The sequence below is a fragment of the Chinchilla lanigera genome, unplaced genomic scaffold, assembly GCF_000276665.1.
Source record: "Chinchilla lanigera isolate Chin_1 unplaced genomic scaffold, ChiLan1.0 scaffold00083, whole genome shotgun sequence".
NCBI lineage: Eukaryota > Metazoa > Chordata > Mammalia > Rodentia > Chinchillidae > Chinchilla > Chinchilla lanigera.
In genome coordinates, this window is record NW_004955484.1 from 5,732,469 (window position 1) to 5,751,156 (window position 18,688).

At 42.0% G+C, this 18,688-nt stretch overlaps 1 protein-coding gene across 2 annotated transcripts in view; it reads right to left on the reverse strand.

Moving 5' to 3' along the window:
• Zfhx3 (zinc finger homeobox 3) overlaps nt 1–13,857 on the reverse strand; it is a 276,123-nt gene extending 262,266 nt beyond the window's left edge. Inside the window, exon 1 of one of the 2 annotated variants that reach the window (XM_013503944.1) lies at nt 13,794–13,813. The gene's annotated coding sequence lies outside the window, so the exon portion shown is untranslated. Of the gene's footprint in view, nt 1–13,793 lie in introns of both variants that reach the window. The other variant, XM_013503945.1, reaches the window with a different exon arrangement.
• Between the last annotated feature and the right edge of the window lie 4,831 nt (nt 13,858–18,688).

Genomic DNA, 18,688 nt, shown 5'->3' on the forward strand with positions numbered 1-18,688 from the left:
AAGTTCAAGGTTAGCTTTAGCAACTAGCAAGACATTGTCTCAAAACAAAATTTTAAAATGGCTCGGGCTGTAGTTTAGTGTGTACAGGGCCAGGATTCAATCCCCAGTTCTGCATAAAGAAGAACATTACACAAAGGACTAAGAATCTAGAAGTGGAAAGCACTCCCTGGAAGAATCAAGGTCTGGTCTGGTCTTTTCTTTTGTTTTCCTTTTTCTTTTTTTTAAGACTCACTATGCAAGTTCAGGCTGATCTTCAACTTGTTACACAGTCCAAGCTGGCCTTGAACTCACAATTCTCCTATCTCGACCTCTCAAGTTCTGGGATTTCAGGTGTGTACCATTGTACACAGTAAGGACTTTTTTTTTCTTTAATGAGAAAAACTTAAGGAAGTAGAAAAAAATATCACCAAAATCTTGGGGTCTAGCCCCAAGTCTGCCACTGAAAGCTGGAAGGCCTCCAGCAAGCCATTTAATCCTTGGAGCATGTTTTCTCCTTGTAAAATGGAGATAACGGTATACACCCCATGGTGTTGTCAGAGGATTAAATGAGATGGCCAATATAAAATGTCCAGCACTGGGGACTGGGGATTTAGCTCAGCGGCACAGCGCCTGCCTGGCAAGCTTGAGATCGTGAGTTGGATTCCCAGTACCAGAAAAAAACAAAATAAAATAAAATAAAATAAAATAAAATAAAATAAAATGTCCAGCACAATGCCTGGCACATGGCAGGTGTTCCATAGGGATTGCTAATATCATAATAGCACTTACCTGCCGGCACTGTAGGGTGGGAATGTGAAGATGAAATGATCATGAAAGTGCTGCATAGGGGGCTGGGGATTTAGCTCAGTGGCACAGCGCTTGCCTGGCAAGCATGAGGTCATGAGTTCGATTCCTAGTACCGGAGGGGGGAAAAAAAAAACCAAAAAACAAAACAAAACAAACAAACAAAGAAGAAAGTGCTGCATAAAGCAGAGAAATCGAAACAAATACAAGATGTTCTTTGTAGGTGTTATTGGGCTCTGGGTTAAATCTGTTAGTATTGGGATATGGGGCAATGAGATAATGATATAAGATCAAGGACATACTTCCTCTCTCCCATACATACATAATTTCAGCCATTAAATTCCTGAAATATGGGGAATGCAAGTAGGTGCCTACCAGGTATTCTCAGCAGGGGTGTTGTGAAGATTAATAGTTTAGAAAGACATAAGAGTTATTGAGCAGAGGGATATGTAAATCCAAGGAATAATCATAAAGCAGTATCATGACTGTTACTAGCAACAGACCCTTTCCTAAACCAGAATAGAATTTCCAGAAATATCTTTCCCTTTTGGAATTACAGAGTATGACTGATTTATTTCCACACATCTCAGGTGCTTTCAGTGTTATTGTTTCCTCTTATTTTCCTCCCCTCCTTGGTGATAGAGAAGCCTGAGAACCAATCCTGTCAGGAAATTTCTTGGAGGATTTTCAGAAGGATGTGCAAGCACCATGTATAAATGACTGTGAGCAGTGAGTATTTACTTTGTTTTATAAAACATCCATTCAGACCTGATCTTCCAGGTGTAACTGAATAATCAAAATCATGAAGTGACAAACACGTTGCATACGTTCGTCAGGTTTCACAGGTCCCTCAAGGGAACTCACCACTATCTATTCTTCTTATGGCAGGTCGGTTAACCTTTCCCCTGCTGTTGGGCCTCTTAAAAAATGTGGTATTAAATCCAGACTTCAGAGATACGTGGCCAAATGCCCCTTGCACATCTCATGCCAATATCCAAATTTTCAGAATTTATTGACCAAGATGCTAGATAGAGTAGGTTTAAGGATCTTGCTAAATAAAATACAGATTACATTTATCATTTCCCCCTCAATCTACTAAAATCTTGTTACTCTTTCATGGAAGGAAATGAATTAGTTTGACAGGACTTGTTCTGTCAAGTGATAAAAGTTCCCAATACTCACTGGCCCATCAATTTGTATTATCTGAAGAGGTTTCTGAAATTGAATGGGTTCAAGGCCAAAGACAGGTATGGTGAACTTTCAGAGTGTGTCAATCTTTCAAAACTCGTGCAGGTCAAAGCTATTATTTTCCACATACATATTGAAAATTCACTAGAAAATAAATGAGAATTTATGAAAAACCTCATAGCTTTTATCTTTTAACATAAATTACAGTGGTTATAGGGGTTTCACACTTTCTGAAATCTCAGGGCCTTATAAAACTCCCAAATTTCCACAAAACACACTAAACACAGGCAACCTGAAAGTCAGAAAAACCCCAACTCTGTGAGAGGTCACTGCTATGGCTTGTACAGTATGTAGAGGTCCCCACAAACCCTCATGTGCTCGTAGGTGGGGATCTTGTGAGTTGGCTATATCTTGGGTGTGTGATATTTGGATTAAGGGTGTGTGATAACTGAATTGGTTTAACATAGTTTTGGGTGTGGATAATGGAAGGCCCTCCCTGAGTAGGGGTGGCACCAACCAATAGGCTTGTAGCCTGAATAGAATATAAAGGGACAGAAAATAGGGCAGGCTCGATGCTTGCTGTTGCTTGCCTGCCCTGCCACAGACTGCTTCTCCTCTGGGATGCCTCTCTGCCTTTCCGTCCTGCCTTGGAGCCAGCTAACTATGGACTGAAACCTCTACAAAAAGTGAGCCAAAATAAACTTTTTCTGCTATAATTTTGGGTATTGGGTATTTTGTCTCAGCAACAACAGAAAGTAACTAAGACGATCAAGATGAGAGTACAAAAGGGCACCCTTGTAGTGACATTTCTGGTACCTTGCATACTTCTGGGTATTTCTAGGTTTGAAGTTTCTAGGTTTAATGGATAGATACTTATTTAAAGTTTCTGGAATAAGCCAGGTGAGGTGGTATACGACAACAGTCCCAGGTCCTCTGAGTTTGGGACAGGAGATCATTTGAGCCTAAGAGTTCGAAGTCAGCCAAGGTAATACATTGAGACTTTGTCTCAAGATATAAAAGGATCGGGGGCTGGGGATTTAGCTCAGCGGCACAGCACCTGCCTGGCAAGTGCAAGGTCGTGAGTTCAATTCCCGGTACCAGAATAAAACCAAAAACCAAATATATATATAAGGATCAGACTGGAAAAATTAAAATACAAGTTATGGAGCAGACAGCACACATTGCACTTGCAGATGGCAAGACTATGGATCAATCTGTGTAAACCTGAAATTTGTTCTTTTCGTCCTTCTTTGGTTCACTTCCCAAGCCCATGTTACCCCAAGCCACGTGCTCTCTGAGTTGGCATTTGAATTGCTCATCTGCACTGGATATATAAAAAAATGTGAGTTGACTGAACCCTAAACAAAATCTTATAAAGCAACATCTAGTCATGGGAGGTTTTTGAATTCTTAAGAATTTCCCCAGACCTGCTACTCCATGCCTTTTCTACACTACTCAAGCCCCTTCTTTGTGAACTCTGAGAAGAAGATTTTAACTCCTTGTTACTTGATTCCATAACTGCAATAAACTTCATCATCTTGCCCGCCACATTGCCTTAAACTGCCTTGTATTGGACCCTCTTGTCTGCCACTCAGTGTCTTTGTATCCTTAACAATTACTTTCTTTTTCCTATTCAGTCTCAATTCCACTGCACATTTTCCTAGGCTCCAGATCCCAACATTTCCAGATCTCTTCAATCCCCTGCTTTCTTACCTTTCTGTCCCTATGCCTGTTGCTACAGAACACCTGTGTCTATTATTCTCATACCTTTATTTGTATTCAGAAACCTGCATATCTGTATTCTGTCCTATTATACAACAACAGCTCCAGGGATGGAACTTAGTGGTAGAGTGCTTGCATAGCAGGCATGAGAACTGGTTTCAGTCCTCAGCACTGCAAACAACAACACTTCCCTTTATTCTGCCTCCTATTGAATGTACCATCCTCAGCCTCATTACCTAATTTACTGAGGAATCATTTGTTTTTCTTTTATTCATTTTTTTGGTCCTGGGGATGAACTACACACTGAGCCTGATGAAGGATCAGTTAATCATGTTCTCTACTCTTGAAGATCTCCAGTGCTGGAAATGGCTCTGTTGGAGAAGGATGGTCATTCTTTGAGCCCAGATTGGTTCCTCTGCCGCTTCTGTCCCAGTGGTTCTATGTCATCTTGTGAGGTTATGCAGAGCATGTTAATTCCCTGATGTGGATGATTTTCTCCTGTTCTGTCCTCTCTGCTCTTTCTGAACGAAGAATTGCCACTTCCTTCCACTGTTCTTCACATGACCCAGTTCTGAGTTCTTTCACCTTCCTGTTCCAATTTTGACTCTTCTGAAAGAGTCATGACCCAAGATTAAAAGTAAGTTATCTACATCTGCTTTGACTACCTCAGTAGACTGGGATTCTTGCATCTTTTCTTCCCATTATACTTGCTTAATGCAATTGTGGAATAAGCCTCCCTTGAACCTCTAAAACAGCAGTTTGTAAAGTGTGGTTGATGAAGTATTTACTTCAGAAAGACCCAGGAAGCTTTAGAGTATGGACTAAATGTTCTGCACTCCTCCCTGCAAAAAACTAACCTCACCAGGAACCAATTCTCCAAGGGCTTTAACCTTGAACTTCCCAGTCTTCAGAACTGTGAGAAAGAAATATCTGTGCTTAAGATATCCAGTTTGATATTTTGTTATAGCACCCCAAACTAAGATTATTTAATAAATACATATTCTTTAGTTTGTTGTATCTGACAATCTGGGGCAGGACCTGGGAATCCACACTCTGCACAATATGGTAGGCATTTCTTAAGTGCATATAAAAGTCTAAAAACAGATATGCTCTGAGACTTCCTCAGTACCTCTTTCCAAGCTTGATCCTCTCTGCCTGTGTTTATGTATTTATTTATTGTAGTATGGCTGATAGAACCTACAGCCTCACTCATGCTAGGCAAACATTCAACCACTGAGTTACACCTCCAGCCCTGCAAATAGTTTTAAAGTCTAAGAGCAAGAGCTTCCATTTTCTTTTGGTATATTTCATCTCATTGGATTGAGTGTACTGCTTTGATCTATCAAAAATCTTCTGAGGCATTTATACTGCAAAATATGAGTTCATGGCAACTACTCATAACTAAAGACCAAACATTTTAATGTCACAGAACTAGGAAACCCTTCCATATTGAAACCAATTATGGTTAGCTAATTACTAATGAACCCATACTCCTATCTTCTTTTCTATGAAAGAAATGGGTAATTTTCTATTTATTATATTAATCAAATACTTTGCTAACCCCAGCTAATCTTTGTCTTCAACATTTCCTTGATCTAGTGGCTTATGCCAATCCTGTCCAAGAAGGAATTTAAGTGTTCTCACAGGGCATGTCCACATGCATTCTAGAATTTGTGATCAGGAAATGGACAGGAGTATGCATAATTCAAATTTTTAGTGACTTTGTTCTGAATGCCTATTAAACATAGAGGTTCAAGGGAGGAGTATTCCACAATTGAATTAAGCAAAGTATAATGGGAAGAAAAGATGTGAGAATCCCAGTCTACTGAGGTAGTCAAAGCAGATGTAGATAACTTACTTTTAACCTTGGATCATGACCCTTTCAGTGATAGGAGCCCTCAACTCATCATTATAAGTGTTCTTGTCCCCACACTGAGTTTACTACTAGACAAAGAGCTCTTCCCAGGCCCTATTTTGGGTACCTCTAAGTACTGCCTAGTAAGTAGCATAGTATCTTACTGAGCAATCTTTTTGAATGAAGCAATGAATTTTATCTCTCTCTCTTTCTTTCTTTCTTTCTTTCTTCCTTCCTTAACTTTTCTTTCTTTTGTTCTTTCTTTCTTTCTTTCTTTTTTTTTTCTTTCTTTCTTTCTTTCTTTCTTTCTTTCTTTCTTTCTTTCTTTCTTTCTCTCTTTCTTTTTGGTATATGATGAAAACAGATCCTCCAGTGAAAACTGGAAGATTGTGCTTGTCAGGCATGAGGGAAGTGGTATGCCTGGACAGATCTCCATAGTCCCAGTAATTTCTCTTAGTCACTGCTCATATAAATGAGCTCATTAAAATAAAAGCATTCTAGAAATGCAGTGTGATGAAAACACTGAGAAATGATGACACAGTTCCGGAAACATGATGACTTTACTAGAATCCACGGTAAAGGCCAAGATAGACAGAGAGAAGGCATTTCAAAACAAATACCAAAAATTTGCGCTAGTGGGGCAACCTAAGTCAGCACAACATGCAAAGAAGTTTTTTACAGGCTTCATTCTAATTAGAGTCTTTATGATGGTATACACAAGCTGTAACAGTAGGATATGAGATAACCAGACAAGGAAACCTAGCATTTCTCTGCATCACTGCTGCTTCCACATTACAACTGGTAACACATCTGAGTAATGCTCTGACATAGATGATAGGAAGAGCGAGCAACTGTAAAGTAATGGTAGAAAAGTCTGTGGTTTCCATGGTTGAAATGATGTTCTTTATGATCATGTTTTTCTTGTTTCTCATCGGCCAGAAAAGATTCAATAAATACTGCAGAACATGGCATAGTAGAAAATCCATGCCACTCCAAGTTTACATACCTGTTCTGCATGAAGTCTGAGGCAGTGGTTCTCAACAGAGGGTGGCTTGGAAGTATCTGGAGACATATTTGTGAGTTACAAGTGGCATCCAGTTGGTAGAAGCCAGAGATGCTAATAAATATCCCACAACATACAAGTCATACTCTTTCCTCCAACAAAGAACTATCTGGCTCAAAATGCCAATAGTAATTATCCCAATAAAAATTTTAATTGTAAAGTATCAAGCACTGTATGGTATCCCTGCTACTGATAGTCCTAGGTCTAGGGATATGATTCTAACTCCAGTCTAGAAATGCTTGTCCATCTCAAAGTTTCATGTTAACTATCTGTTATGAGTCTATAACATAACCTGCAGGTGAAAAGCATTATAATTTGCAATTCTATGGTAAGATGAGGTGATAGTATCAAGCCTGAAAGCCTAACCAGTATATTATAGGATGGCAGCATGAGTGGAGATACAAAGTTCTGGAATACCCATAACAGGTATATGTCTTCCTCAGAGAGGTTGCCTGGATAGGCACTATGTGAGTTCCAGTAGGACAGCAGTCTCCTGCTCCACCGAAGGAGGAATCAGTAGTGTTTTGTAAGATCCATCAGTGACCTATGCTCCTGGTCATGAATGGGCCCTGAATGAGAGCTTCTAAGATGTAACTTGAGACTGTGAGGATTCAGGAATGTGAGGTGGCCATGAAACAAATGTACCAACTGGAGTATCAAAATGTCAGAGTGATAAGCAGCAGAGAAGGAACCTCTCTGAGAGTTTCTATCCAGATGCTGGACTATAGCAACATGAGGAAGACAAGAAGGAGGGAAATGGGTCCCCTGGACCCAGGAAGGATCTGAAGGGTGAATTGAAGCCCACAGAGAGAGTGAAGAGAGAAACTTCTACAAAGAAGACACAAAGAAAGTGAAGAAAGAAATTTCAACAAAGAAGAAGGAAGGAACCAGTGGTGCCTTCTCCCTGAGACAAGGAGAAGTGTGAGAGGAGGTAGTGAGAGGAGTGATTCAAACCTGTGCACATGTGGTGACTGCTGGTGACCCCAGAGGCCTCCATGGAGAGATGCAGCAGTGGAGGGAAGCAGTAGACATGAAGGGTTGCACTAGCTGGCTGTGAGTGCTGAGGACTCAGTTGTCCTGCACAAGAGAATGATTGACCAGGAGCCATCTTCCAGAGGGGATGACTGAGCTCAGAACCCAGAGCTGTGCTGGCTACATCTAGTGGCTCCCAGCTGGGCTCAGGCCTGTGGAAGGCACACTGATGTCTGCAGGCTGAATGAGTCTGGTCTTGGCCAGAAGGTGCAGGCTTGCTGAGCTTATTCACTACCCTGCCAAAAAGCTACTGCTGGCTTGCTGGGATAAATCAACGTGGATTGGAACTCTATCCCACATGTTATCTACCAGTGAGAGTAGAGACATATCTAGAAGTGGACTTTTTTTTTACTCTCTCTTGTTTGTTTTTCTGTTGTGGCTTTGTGTTTTTTTGCTTTTTGTCCTCTGTTTTTGTTTTTTTCTCCCTCATTGTTTGATCTTGTTTTTATATGAGTATGAACATGGGTTCTAGCCTCTTTGTAGTTGTGGCTCTGCTCTTTTCTTCTTTTTATCTCTTCCTTCTCTCTTTTCCTGCAGTCTTCTGCACAAGTTTCCCAAAGTTAGCGTGACCCCCTTTTGTCTTCTAGCCTTACTTCTAATCTTTTCTTCTTTTCTTACTTCTCTATTTTCTCCCTAACCCATTTTAAATTATAACCCCTGAGGGCAAAACTGACATATTAATGACTTGTATACTGCATATAATTTTCTGGTTTATTTTAGATTTTGTTACATAACCACAAATCTAGTTCATATGGTTAAAGGTGGTAAATTAATGGTTAGTTCAGTTTGTCATTTTCTAGGATGTGTTTGATGCTATTGTCATTGCTGTTGATACCACTATAGCCAAAAGAGACATAATTGTTCTAAACAGCTGTTCTTCCTGGTATTTCAAGACTGAGATTGACTAAGCATCACAGAAAATACTGTAGCACAGTGCCAAAGACACAGAGGGTAGGCCAAACAGGCAGCAACTTCTAATCCCCAACAAATTGAAGAGGTAGGATCTTGCAACAGACTCAAAGACCCAAAAAACAGCTATACCTGGAAAATGCCTTGGAGTAGTTATTTCCTAAGGGTTCTAAATACTAGCAACAAATCAACCACAGGCAATTTACAAGCATCATTCCAGGAATTAAACTAAAAAAAAAAGAAAAGGAGAATACACTTAAATAAGATGCAACCCAAGACATCCAGTTCACCAAAGGCAAACCTGTGAGCAATGAGGTGCAATAATCCAAAAGCCACCCACCTGGCCCCTCTGAAGTGGTAACAACAAAGCAATTGAATGAGGTTCTAGAAAAAAATCAAATCAGAAATAATTCCTCAGATAACTGCAGAGATGGTGCCCACAATGAAAACCATGCTTAGTGACTCTAGAATAGATCAAGACAAAAAAATATAGAGGAGCTTAAGAAAATTATGGAAGCCATGAATGCTCAGCATAGGAAAGAAATGGAATCAATAAGGCAGATTCAAGCAGATATCCAGGAGAATAAAAATTCCATTGAAAGTATCCACAGCAGATTAAGCCAGTGTGAGGACAGGATCTCAGATATAGAGGACAGGCTTGCAGCTAGTGATCATGAAAAGAAATTTCTTAAAAACAGCAAGGGACCATGAGAAATCAGTACAGCAGCTGCCAGATGAGGCAAAGAAGAATAACTCAAGATTGATTGGAGTCAATGAAAAAGCAGGAGATAGCACAAAAGATACATAAAAAACCTCTTCACAGACAGTTATGGCTGAAAACTTCCCTAGTAGAGAAAAAAGAATTTGACATACAGTAAGTAAAGCACATAGAACTCCAATTAGCTACATTCAAATGTACCTACTGGAATGGGTGCTTCTTTCCTGCTGATCACAGGAAAGTCTTCATCCTATAGAAGTAGCAAGGACTCACTCCACCTGAAGCTTCTAGATGACAGATCTATTTCCTCCCAACTGCTATCATTTTTGATATGGCCAAGATTTTAAACATTTTTATGTGCCAGAGGGAAGTAAGTTTAATGAAGCCTCCAGATACACCCTGAGAGATGATAATAGTTCTAATTAAAACTGGGGGATGATAGATGAGAATGCTATGAGTTTCTATGAATAAGCGGCATTTGTGGATCTTCCATCCTGGAGAAGATTCCTTAGTTCATGCCAGTTTGGGCTCTTTCAAGTAGTAAAGGATGGTGTTTTGAAACTCTAATGTATTATGAGTTTTAATGTGATTCAGAGATCAGACAATGTTTTAAACTGTAAGGGACAAAAACATTTGGTTTTTTGTTTGCTTGTTTGTTTGGAGACAGGGTTTCATTATGCAGTTCAGACTGACCTTGACTCACTATGTAGCCAAGGCTGAACTTAAACTCATGGTGATCCTCCTGCCTTAGCCTCCTGAATGCTGGGATTACAGGTATGTGCCACCACTCCTAATGGAGCAAAAATATTTATAAGCCAAATCAGATTTTTGTTTCAATTCATATACCAAACTTTTCCTCTTCCTGATTATATATAGCCAAGAGGAGTCACTTAAACAAATTCTGTCTTAGTGTCAAATCTAAGTATGGAGAATATGACAGGAATGAGTGGGGCAAAATGAAGATTTGAGAACCATACTCAGACAAGCCTTGCGGGGCCAGGTCAGTATGGCAGTTCAGAGCAAGTAGTTGGGGTAACCAAAGGATAATGGTGGTCTCCAAAACACTACCAGGTAAGTTTTAAAGTTTAAGGCCGTCAAATGCATAGACTCAGAATTTCAGGGAGACTGAGTCACTGGTATCAGACGGCAGACACACTATCAGGAACTCAGTGTATCACAAAGAGGTTAGTCTTTCAATTTCTGCACTGCTGGCCTTGCTGGCTACTCATTGGTGAGTCTTGGTTCTACTTAGGGCCTGAAAAGGAAGTTATGTTATGTAAAATCCATGGTAGGAGCTCAGTGGTAGGATGTGGCCAGAAAGAGTCAGAAGCAGGAAAGCATACCTCTATGGAAGGCCTTAGGATTGCATTTAGGATTGCATTTGGAGGCTGGGTCGCCCTGCACCCAGACAGACATCCACATCCAAAGGCAAAGATGATATTACACCCTTAGATATTGAACTTGCATCCTCTAATCTATGCATGTCTTTTACCAAAGGGAGTCAAACAGGAGAGGGCTGGTCTGACAGGAAGTCAACTGTATCCCTAACAAAGAATCTAATGCAAGTCGCATCAGGGACTTCTCTGTGTGAGAGTGGTGACAAAACTCTCCTCCACTACTGGCATGAATCAGGGCAGGACTGACAACAGAAGTCCTGGGATTCAGCATTCATTCCTGGACAAGGTGAGTATACTAGGCAGGGTTCTCATCCTTGCTGACACACAGCCTGATGCCCTGTGTGCCTTGAGAGACTGACTTGTAAGCTATAACAGTGATCACTAAGGCTTTTTCCCCCTCCAGTATGAGGAACTGAACTCAAGGCCTTCACAATGAGTTACATTCCCAGCCCTTTTTATTTTATATTTTTTGACAGGGTCTCACTATGTTACAAAATTGCTCAGGCTGGGCCCAAACTTGGCAATCCTGCCTCAGTTTCCCAGAATGCCAAGATTATAGGCATGCACTACCACACTCAGCCACTGATCATCTTTATATATTCAGGAAGTCAACTGTATCACTGGTAAGATTTGGAGAGGAAGCCTCCCTTCCCTACACATCATTGTACAGGCCTGGGCTACTGTCTTCAGCATATAAAGATGAATACATATTCCTAAACTCAAGCAGAGGTTGCACTGAGGCAGGTGGCCCCCAATCCCATCTCCAGCCTTCATTCCTCTCCCAATTCTACATGTAATGCACAAAGTGCCTACTTAAGTTTCTCAAGTAGGTTGTGTCTTCTCTGCTGGGAATGTCCCACCCCTTCTCCATCAATACCATCCTGAAACTTCTCTTCTTAAACTCCATTGTAGGTCAGTTACTTTCTTCCTCCTTTGTGTAATAACTATTTAAATAATACTTGTGGTTGTGGTTGTTTGATACTTGTGGTTGTGGTTGTTTGTCTTCTTGATTATCTTTCTTATGAAGCAAAGGTACTTTGAGCTCAGGGATTATTTGTTTAAAGAGACAAGTACTTTGTGTCTAGCACAGTATCCATCACATAGCATACATTCAATATATGTTTGTGGAAGGAATGAAGGGAGGAAGGAATATAATGGGAAGGGAAAGAGGCAGAAAAGACCACTAACCAGGCAGACAGCAGAGTCAGGCTCTTCAGAAAAGACATTGGCCAGCCAACCTGGGGGAGCCAGCTCTGGAGATCTACAAAGGAGCTGGCAATTGCCTCCAATGGCTTCAGGGCTGACACTTACTGTACTTATTGGCGCCACCCCAGGGAATCCAACTTTCTTGGACCAGTTAGAGTCATACCTTCTTGGAAGGCCGCCACATACTGCTGTGAGGGCCACACTCCTACACAGCCAGCCAGCACCAGCCTGAGGGAGGCCATGCCAGAGGGCTCCTAGCATCCCCTGGGGCTAGGCCTTGCTTAGTCCTGTTGTTATCCTGCCTGTTTCCTCTGTGGCCCTGAGCTGTGATATTATGGTATTTGATAATTATTAATAATGACTCAGAATAGTCAACTTTAGTTTTGGTGAATTGCTTTTATCTATTTGATGATCCTCATCAGAACAAAAAGACAAAAGAGCCTGCAGAGTGAGTTCCTTATTCAGAAATTTCAATATATAGCTTTTGAAAGCTCTGCTCCACATCCAAAATATTGTCCAATGTAGGCAAAGATTACTGTAGCCGAGAACTGTGAGAATATCTATGAGGGCTTTTCAAGATGCTAGAACTTGACAACCCAGATCTCTTCTACTTTCTACCCACCTTAGCAAATCAATGAGTTCAGTGTTCAAGATACTCAGTAGAACATTCAGCACATATCCTTTACTGTTGTCAGAAACTGGCTCTGCCAATAGATCAGCTATTCAAAGCAAATGTTTTTAAGCTCGTTGGGGAACATGGTAACCCAGTATCTTGTAATCACAGTGTCAAAGAATGTTTGGACCCAAAGGTATCTTAGAGATACACTTGTCTGAATTATTTAGCAACTTGTCAACTTGGACACACACGTAGTGAGCATCCAATCTGGCTTAAAAACAAACCTGATAATTTTAGGCCACCTTTCTGCCGCTCTATTTTGATGGTAAAATATCTCCTATGTGTAGGATAAAGTCTTGCATCCCATAGAACCGAGTTGTCTGAAGAAACCATCACGTCCTACTAAAACAATAGCCTATTTAAATTTAGGGCAGGCTGGTCAGGGCCAGAGCTTCAGCAGCCCCCCCAGAAAACAGAGTATTGTTTCCATCCCAACCTTGTACTGAAAGGAAGCCTGTCATCTGGCAATGACCTCGTGAGACAACTTTGGGGAGAGCAAAGGGCCGAGAAGAGAAAGGCCTTATTCTCACTGCAAACAGGAAAAGGAAAGAGAAAAAGCAAGCTCTGTCTGCACACAAGGTTTGCTGGGCTGGCTATGAACTGTTCCATCAAATAGACGCCTTCACAGAGTCAAGCCAAGCGCGAACGCTGTGTCTGGGGCTCCCACTCCCGGGACACACACGTGGGCCGGCTCACACGCACTCCTGCTCTTGTGCGCCCTGGGAGAGCACTTATATGGGCTTCATGAGGCTAAGTAATAAACACTTTGTCTTCACCCTGCTATTTATGGGTTGCTTGGGGCATCCTGTTCTCTCCGTTGCCCTTACCTGAACAGACGGCTCCCGCAGACCTGGAGTTTAATGGGGACAACAGTAAATCTGAAAGGCTCTGTGTGCCCCACAAGCTCCTGCTTTCCTGACCACCCTGCTCTTTGCAGGGAAAGGCCAGTCTTCACCCGTCTGCCTATTCTCTGCACTCCCTTCCTCCAGGTTAAAGCCCTTCTCCTTTTTCCCTGGGCCCTGTCTTCTTTCTTTCAGGCTTCTCTCTAGGACATCTCGCCGAGACATCTTTTTCTATTTTACCACGCCCGGGGATCTTCCTCCAACAGCCAGCAATGAGTGAAACAATTCTGAAAACAAGAACAACTCCAAAAGCTGCAGAACCAGCAGCTCTGGCCTCCAGCAGAGGCTGTCTGGAAACTGGACGCACGCGCATGCAGAGTGTAGGAGATGATCTGGTCCTACCTGGCGCTGACTTCCAGGTTCACTTAAAGGCCTCGCGCTTCCCCTCGCCCATTGTGCTGGGGTTGCCCAGGGGAAGACGCACATAGGAAAGCCAGGATTGAGGCTCAACCAGCAGGCGTCGGAGAGCTGCAGAGGAAGCCACTGCGAGGGTCCAGTAGAACCACAGCTGACCACCTTGATCAATTTGGGGGCCCTTTTCACTCAGCTTCTTTGGGGTTTTCAGGGCTGAAAGGTCCTGCTAGAAGAGATGGAGTCACAGCCACACCCCAGCCCTTTGCGGGTCATCACACCAGCCTGGAGCCCTGCCACCTCTCAGCCTTGTCTTCATCTTGAGCCAAGCAGTCCCCGTCTCCTGAAAACAGACAAGACAGAGAGGGATGCGTTAACCCGGCCTCTCCCCATAGAGCGCAGTTCGCCATTGCAGCGCTGATTAAATACAGGACATTATCTCACCATAATGCCCTCCTGGCGGCATTCCCAGGAAAATTCTAACTAATCATAAAAATAGAAAGAAAAACGCAACCTAAATTCCATTCCTCGTCTTAAATGAGTGATGTGTTCACTTTTATTTATTTTTCTGGAAGCGAGGCGGGAAAAGAAAATGAATTTTAGGCCTTAGAAAAACAAGCTACTAATAGTACTAAGTAGGGCTGGGTGGTAGTGTAGACAGCTCAGCTCTAGAAGATGGAGCTGGCCTGTGTGGGTCCCACTGCTTCTTCTGGCTGTAAACTTCAAGTGTAAAGCAAGCGCCTGGCAGGGCAGTACCTGGATGGGGTGAAGGGGGAGACAGTTGTGTGTTCAAGTGTGAACACATGCGTGCATACACACTCATACACACACACACACACACACACACACACACACACACTGAGCTAGGTACTCAGTGCCTTTCTTACATCCCTGGCAGGCTAGTGCTCTTCCAACAGTCCCTTTAGCAATGCCTGACCTTCTCTGGTGCTATTCCTCTTGGAGACATGGTATAGTTTAGATATTCTTTCCCTGCAAGAATTTTTCTTTAAAATTCACATCCTCACCCTTGAGAGAAAGAGCAAAATGGAAGCCTGCTCCAAGAACCCCTGCCCTGACTCCGGTCCATGTGCTATCATTCCAGACCTTTCCTTTATGGCAGTCCTGTGACTGCAATTAATGCAATAACCACATAGATGCTTCACTTGGTTGTCATTCCCACGGTTGGATCAAAAATGGCTCTGTCTTGTTACCTACTTTGTAAGTGGTGGGCACCTAGTAGCTGCTCAATGAATACTGGTGCAGGGGGAGGGCTGATGGTCTACTTGTCTGTACATGTACCGTGTCTTACTTTGGTAGGGTCAGGCTTAGCAGCAACTGAGAGAGATATGGCATCAGACTGGGATGGGTTTAAGACCCTGAGTACCAAGCTCCTCCCAAACAATTTTTGTTCTTTTTTTCTGGGAAGCGTTCCCAAATTAACCATAGGGAAGTTCAAAATCCTGAAAGCCAGCTTCTGAGATGTCTCTCATAATGTTACACAGAAAGAAAATGAAGTAAAAGGCATGCCCACACACCTCCTACCTCTCCCCCAACCGGCGCTGACATTAGAATCCCAAAGATGCCATCCCCCATCAGAGCTACTGCCAAGTAATGGGCACTGCTACTTGATGGCAAAGTTCTAGCTGGGCTAATTAAGCATACTGAGCTAATAACCTTCCATTTTGGGACCAGTATTATTCATAATTTAATGTATTGCTGCTGAAACATTAACCTTTCGACAACTGGCATGTTGCCCACAGCAGCACAAGTACTGACCATCTTTCAGTAAAATGAGTATTATTGTTAAAACAGGTATAAATCATTCATGGCTGCAGCTTTTGTGTCAGACCCTACGTGAAAATAAGCAGTAAGCTGGGTAATTTATTTACCTTTTGGTGATTATTTTTTATGATTTTATGATCATATTCAATGATTCATAAACATTGGCTGGGTGCCATTTTGTAATCATTTTACATTTGCAATATTGCGGGGCGGCTCTGCTTTTTATCTTTAAAAATTTCAGGTTTGATACCAGGCAACTTAATCCAGACACAAACGCAATTTCATTTGAAAGTAGGGGGGAAAAAGTGTCCTGGCCCCTTCATTTGAACACACCATTTTCAACAGCCATTTGGAGTGCCCACTTGTTAAGCGTTGCACTTACGGCAGCAAACTTTCTTTGAAGTTTAATACACAGAGGGTGCCTTGAAATCTGAATAAAAGCACAGGAAAACAGTTAACAAGCTTCTGGTTGGAAAGACGATGGGAAGGACTGAGGGGTGGAGGGAGGCCTGGAAACACTGGCCCTGGGCCAAGAAGTTTGGACTCCTCTAGCCTTAGTCCCAGCACCTGGATGGGGAATGTGATTATAGTCCCCTGGGGACCTGGAAACTCTTTACTGCCTGCCTGTCGGCTCCCGCTGCCTGTGCTGGCTTTGGGCTCCCCAAAAACGGTTCCAGAAAGTGGCTTTTTCTCCTAGGGCAGCAAGTAGGATCTGGAGACTGAGAGGTGAACCAGTCCTTTATGGCCCCCAGCCTCAGGCAACTTCCTTACATCCTATAGGCTCTCTCCCAGCATCCTTTCATGGCTTTTAACCAATGAGAACATGGGATTCCTAGGCTGTAGTGAGGAAGATAACGTTCTGATGGTGGGAGGAAAGGGCAGGAGGAAGCAGGAAACATGTCATCAGGTTAAAGTCTTCCTGGAGGTAGAAGTGTGTCCAAGAGCAAGCTTGCTTCTGGACACCCACTGCACAGCACGTCTATCGGCAGAGAGGGAGACTCAGACAAAGAAGACTAGTACTTCGGTCCCAGACATAGATCTTGGAATGCAGCCACAGTATGTGCTTCAAACAAACAACCGCATCTACAGGGGTGCCCGGGCACAAGCAACAGAATAAATATATTCATTTCTCGGACGATTTGAACAGAGTAGGTCTGGGATTACCACTGATGGTCTTGGTCTTGTCTACTTTCCTCTTTTTAAATTTCCCATTTATAGTTTCTCCCCTACCCTAGTACTGGAGATTGAGCCCAGGGAGCACTGAGCTATGCCCCCAGCACTTTTTATTTTATTTTTTATTTTGAGACACTGTCTAACTAAATTACAGGCCTTCTGCCTCAGCCTCTTGAGCAGTTGGGATTACAGACATGCACTACCACTCCTGGCTTTCATGATTATTTTCAGTTGGATTATCTGCTTATACATTTTACCTGGGTTTATAGATCGATTTAAAACTCTTTATTCACTGTGGGAAAATATTTACAACATAAAATTAACCATTTAAACCACTTTTAAGTGTACAATTTGGTGGCGATCATCACATTCACAATGTTGTGCAGTCACTCTTTGGCATGACTATCTGTTTCCAAACGTTTTCATCACTCTAAGAGAAACTCTGTACTAATTAAGCAATAAGCTCTTCCTCCTTCCTCAATCCCACTGGCCCTAGCCCCTGAAAACCTCTGATCTACTTTCTGTCTCTATGGATCTGCCATTCTGGACATTTCACGTAAATAGCATTGTAGAATAATTGTCCCTATGTGTCTGACTTGCTTCACTTATCACAATGCTTTCAACATTTATCCATGTCATTGCATATATCAGAACTTGGTGCTTTTATGTTAAATAATATTCCAGTGTATATACATACATTGTTTATCCATTCATTTGTGGATGGGCACTTGGACTATTTCTGCCTTTTGGTATAATAATGGTGCTATAAGCATGGATGTACAAGTATGTGAGTCCTATTGTATTTTGACCATTATTTTTTCTCTCTGAAAAAGGTCATTGCACCATTATATAATGTATCCTGAGTGCTCTACTTGCTTGCTTGGCAAAGCTGGCTTAGACACCCTGGCGAAGCTATTTCTGTCTGGGAATTCCTCTCCAACCATCCTGTCCACACCATTCTCCCAAGGAATACTTGCACTTACCCTTTGGCACTGCCAAAGCTAATCCCTGATGTGAATTCTGCACCAGCAGCCTCCACTCTCTACACTGGACTCGATAAAGACAGGCTGTTTCTCAGGTATGCTAAAGAACAAATTAAGAAACAGAATAACCAGGGGTGAGTGAAATTCCTTTTCAGTCATGTCAGCCAGAGCAGAAGTTGTCATGAAATTTGATGTCATGGATTTATTTCCTAATATAAAGTCTAAAAGGAAAACAATGTAAGAGCTGAAATGTGAATTGGACATGTCTATAGAGTGTGAATTGGATTCAAGACAAAATATTGTGAATGGTTAATAGGGTCAGCCTAAGTATACTTGCTGAAATAATCTCTTGGATATGCAAATATTCTGAGAACTACACTGTCAAATATCTATTGTATCCTCTTATCTATGTGTTCACAGAACTGCTACATGTTATAACAAATGAAAAATGTGAATTTAAAAAATAATGTCATCCTAAAATAATACTTTACTGTGAATAGTAATTTTTGTTGTCAAAGTTTTTTTTTTTTGTTACATACCAGACAATGATGTTTTTCACACAGCAATATTTGGAAATATTAAAAGGTGAATTTTTGGGACTGAGGATATAGCTAGGTGGTAGAGCACTTGGCTAGAATATAAAAGGCCCTGGGTTTTATCCTCAGTGCTCCAATAGGAACGAGAACAAGAACAAGAACAAGTGAACAACAACAGCAACAACAACAAGAACAACAAAAAGATAAACTTTGTGTGTCCTGTTCTCAGCAGTGGTAGACAGGGAATCAGGTGAGGAGGGTGAGGAGTGGAGGTAAGACTGTCCAGCCCACCATTAGTGTCTATCATGCCTTGGTATTATCCCAATGGAACTTCTGTTCCGGCTACCTGGGCCCCGCTGGTGGAATTCTCTGTTCTTTTCCTCATTTCTGAGAGTTGGATTAGTGAGCAGAG